The sequence below is a fragment of the Myotis brandtii genome, unplaced genomic scaffold, assembly GCF_000412655.1.
Source record: "Myotis brandtii unplaced genomic scaffold, ASM41265v1 scaffold1012, whole genome shotgun sequence".
Taxonomy (NCBI): domain Eukaryota; kingdom Metazoa; phylum Chordata; class Mammalia; order Chiroptera; family Vespertilionidae; genus Myotis; species Myotis brandtii.
Genome location: NW_005353371.1, coordinates 445,965 through 450,973, shown reverse-complemented (window position 1 = coordinate 450,973; position 5,009 = coordinate 445,965). Strand labels below are relative to the sequence as shown.

General features: G+C 36.5%; 1 pseudogene; it reads right to left on the bottom strand.

The window, feature by feature from the left end:
- Positions 1-3,741: 3,741 nt before the first annotated feature.
- On the bottom strand, positions 3,742-4,211 carry LOC102256118 (annotated as a pseudogene).
- Positions 4,212-5,009: the final 798 nt, after the last annotated feature.

Genomic DNA, 5,009 nt, shown 5'->3' with positions numbered 1-5,009 from the left:
TCTCAAATGGTAAGAGATTGTTCTTTTTTGCTGTTGCATAGTATTCCGAGGTATAAATGTACCACAGCTTTTTTATCCACTCATCTACTGATGGGCACTTGGGCTGTTTGCAGATCTTAGCTATTGTAAATTGTGCTGCTGTGAACACAGGGGTGCATATATTGTTTCTGATTGGTGTTTCAGGTTTTCTTAGGATATATTCTTAGAAGTAGGATCACTGAGTCAAATGGCAGATTCATATTTAATTTTTTTGGAAACTCTATACTGTTTTTCATAATGGTTGCACCAGTCTGTATTCCCACATGCAGTGTACTAGGGTTCCCTTTTCTCCCCATGCTCACCAGCACTTGTCATTTGTTGATTTGTTGATGGAAGCCATTCTGACAAGGTGTCCTGTTGATTTGCATCTCTTGGATGATTAGTGACTTTCAGCATTTTTTTTATATGTCTCTTGGCCATCTTTTTATATTGGATTGTTTGTATTCCTTCTGTTAAGTTGTATGAGTTCCTTATATACTTTGGATACTAACCCTTTTTTAGATATATTATTGCTAAATATGTTCTCCCATACAGTGGGCTCCCTTTTCTTTTCATTGATGGTTTCTTTTGCTGTGCAGATTTTTATTTTGATGTAGTCCCACTTGTAAATTTTTCCTTTGTTTCCTTTGCCTTAGGAGATGTGTCTATAAACATACTGCTATGAGAGATGTCTCAGATTTGGCTGCCTATGGTTTCTTCTAGGATTGTTATGGTTTCATGACTTACATTTAATTTAAGTCTTTTATCCATTTTGAGTTTATTCTTGTGTATGGTGTAAGTTGGTCTAGGTTCATTTCTTTTGCATGTATCTGTCCAGTTTTCCCAACAACATTTATTGAAGAGACTCTCTTGACTCCATTGTATGTTCTTGCCTCCTTTGTTAAATATTAATGGAGCATAATGGATTGGTTCAGTTTCATGGTTCTCTGTTCTGTTCCATTATCTATATGCCTGTTCTTGTGCCAGTACCAGGCTGTTTTCATTTTGGTGGCTTTGTAGTATAACTTGAAATCTGGTGTTGTGATTCCTCTGACTTTGGTTTTCTTTCTCAAAATTGCTGCAACTATTCAGGGTCTTTTTTGATTCCATATACATTTCTGGAGTATTTGTTCTAGCTCCATGAAATATGACATTGGTATTTTAATGAGATTTCATTGACTCTGTAGATTGCCTTGGATAGTATGGACATTTTAATGATGTTGATTCTACCAATCCATGAACACAGTATATTCTTCCAGTTGGTTATATATTTTTCTACCTTTTAATTCTACATCCTGTAGTTTTCCGAGTACAGGTCTTTTGCCTGCTTGGTTAAGTTTATACCTAAGTATCTTAATTTCTTTTGTTGCCAATGTAAATGGGATTGTTTGTTTAGTTTCATTTTCTGATAATTCATTGTTGGTATATAAACAAACTATCAATTTTGGGGTATTAATTTGTATCCGGCTACATTGCCAAATTCATTGATTAAATTTAGCAATGTTTTGGTGGAGTCTTTAGGGTTTTCTGTGTACAGTAAATAATGAGAGTATACTTCCTCCTTCTGTGAATAATGAGAGTATACTTCCTCCTTTGCAACTTGGATGCTTTTTATTTCTTCTACTTGTCTGAACGCTGTGACTAAGACTTCCAATACTATGTTGAATAAGAGTAGTGCAAGCGGACATCCCTGTCTTGTTCCAGGTCAATTTGAACCACGCTTTGATCGTAAAACAATTTATTTTTGCCCATTGAGTATGATGTTGGCTGTAGGTTTGTCATATATGTCCTTTATCATGTTGAGATATGCTCTCTATATTCCCACTTTACTGAGAGTCTTTATCAAAACTGGGTGTTGGATTTTGTCAAATGCCTTTTCTGCATCTGTTGATATGATCATGTGAGTTTTGTCTTTCAATTTGTTTATGTGATGTATCACGTTTATTGATTTGGGAATATTGTACCAGCCTGGAATAAATCCTACTTGGTCATGGTGTATGATCTTTTTAAGATATTGCTGGATGCGATTTGGTAATATTTTGTGGAGGATTTTAGCATCTATGTTCATGAGGGATATTGGCCTGTAATTCTCTTTCTTTGTAGTGTCTTTATCTGCTTTTGGAATTAGAATAATGCTGGCCTCAGAAAAAGAGTTTAGAAGTGTTCCTTCCTCTTGGATTTTCTGAAATAGTTTGAGGAGTAAAGGTGTTAGTTCTTCTTTGAATAAATAAGAACTCCCCTGTGAAGCCATTGGACCTGGGCTTTTGTTAGCTGGGAGTTTTTTAATTACTGCTTCTATTTCATCAATTGTTATTGGCCTATTCAGGTTTTTTGATTCCTTCTGATTCAGTTTTAGGAGATTGTATTTTTCTAGGAATTTGTCCATTTCATCCACATTGTCCAGCTTGTTGGCATATAGTTGTTCATAGTATTTTCTTACAATCCTTTGTATTTCTGTGGTGTAGTTGGTTACTTGTCCACTTTCGTTTCTTGTTTTAGTTATTTAGATCCTCTCTCTTTGTTTCTTGATAAGTCTGGCTAACAGTTTATCAGTTTTGTTTATCCTTTCAAAGAACCAGCTCTTGGTTTCATTTGATTTTTTTCTATTGTTTTTGTTTGTTAGTTTTTGTTTCTATGTAATTTATTTGTTCTGTAATCTTTATTATTTCCTTCCTTCTGCTTACTGTGGACTTTTCTTATTGTACTCTTTCTAGTTCTTTAAGGTGTAGTGTTAAATAATATATTGTTGATTTTTCTTGTTTTTTGAGGTATACCTGTAGTGCTATGAACTTCCCTCTCAGACTGCTTTTGCTGTGTCCCAGAGATTTTGGGTTGTTGTGTGTTCGTTTTCATTTGTTTCCAGGAAGTTTTTGATTTCTTTCTTGATCTCATTGGTAACCCGTTCATTGTTTAATATTATGCTCTTTAGCCTCCATGTGTTTGAATATTTTTGGGTTTTTTTACTGTAGTTGATTTCTAATTTCATTCCACTATGATCTGAGAAGATGCTTAATTTGATTTCAATCTTCTTGACATTCTAGAGCAGCAGTTCTCAACCTGTGGGTCGCGACCCCTTTGGGGGTCAAATGACCATTTCACAGGGGTTGCCTGAGACCATCAGAAAAAACATATATAATTACATATTGTTTTTGTGGTTAATCACTATGCTTTAATTATGTTCAATTTGTAACAATGAAAATACATCCTGCATATCAGATATCCCTTCCCTTCTCTTCTCTTCTCTTCTCTTCTCTTCTCTTCTCTTCTCTTCTCTTCTCTTCTCTTTTCTTACACTCTTTAATTTATTATATAGATGCAGATCTGTTCTATGTACAATACTTGGTTCTATCAAACAGTCGTACAAGGCATTCTATTGGTAATCCTCCCCAAAATAGATTCAGATAAAATAGATCTTTGTGCACTTCGTGGACTAGCAAAACTCAAGACTTACTGATTTCAGTTTTGAGGCCGTACATTCAATTCAAAAGATACAGAATTAGGATTAAGGCGGCTAAGGTTTCATTTAAGCTCCATCTTGTTAGGTGAGAGGTGAGGATCTTTTTTTTCTTCTATTTAATTAGAAACAAAATATCACAGAAAACCCCAAATAAAAAGGATCAACAACAAAAACCCCCAAACTAAAAAACACTGAACAAAACAATCCACTGTTCCCAATGTGGAGAATTTAATAAAAATCTGGGTAGGAGAAATTAAAAAGAAAGTCTCAGAACGTATTTTTTAAAAATCAGTTATTTCCGCCCCCCTCCACCCACCAGACCTTTCCCTTAACTGAGCGCCATGTTTGTGGAAACCGTGACTTGATGCTGTCAGGTCTGCGAGTGACCTTACCGTCTTTCCTTTCACCCATTCGGTGGCCAGCGAGCTGGAGGCGATTGCGGAGCCACAGCCAAATGTTTTAAACCTGGCGTCCACGATCTTCCCCTTGTCATCCACCTGGATCTGTAATTTCATCACATCGCCACACGCTGGAGCCCCCACCAATCCAGTCCCAACATTTTTGGATGTCTTGTCAAGAGACCCCACGTTTCTGGGATTTTCATAATGATCGACAACCTTCTTGTGATAGAGCCGGGCGGGGGCTGACAGCTCCCAGGGCGGCAGGCGCGGGTCCGAAGCAGCAGGGCTGAGGCAGCCCACCCCAGTGGGCCCGCTTCAGTCGCCGCCATCTTCCGGTTTGCCCGAAAATAATTTTATGGTTGGGAGTCACCACAACATGAGGAACTGTATTAAAGGGTCACGGCATTAGGAAGGTTGAGAACCACTGTTCTAGAGACATGTTTTGTGTCCTAATGTGGTCTTTCTTTGTGAATGATCCTTGCGCACTTGAAAAGAATGTATATTTTGCTCTTTGGGGTGAAATGTTCTATAAATGTCAGTTAAATCATTCTGATCCACTGTTTCTTTTAGAATTACTGTCTTCTTGTTAAGTTTTTGTCTGGAAGATCTATCTAGTAAAGTCAGTGGGGTGTTGAAGTCTCGTACTATGACTGTATTGTTGTCGATCTCTCCGTTAAAGTTCACTAGAAGTTATATACTAGGTGTACCGGTTAATAATTCGGATTTTTTTCAATCGATGGAGTTGCACATATATTGATATATATGCGATTTGATATGTATGCTATTTTGTTGTATTGACAACAAGCTTCAAAACTTCATATGTCAAATTTTCTGAAGGTGTTAACATCATAGATATTTTTAGGTTTAAAAATGTCGAATTTCGTGCCAAGAAAATAGCATTTGCGGGAAGTTTTAATTCATTACTTTATTTTGAAGAAAAGTGCTGCTGAAAGTTATCATATACTTTGGGAAGCTTATGGTGAACATATTCCACCTCAAGAACACTGGTTTAAACGCTTTAAAAGTGATGATTTCTATGTGAAAGAACGTCCAGGTCAATTGTAAAAGTTTGAAGACCAACAATTACAAGCATTATTGGATAAAGATGCGTTTCAAACTCAGCTAGTTTACGA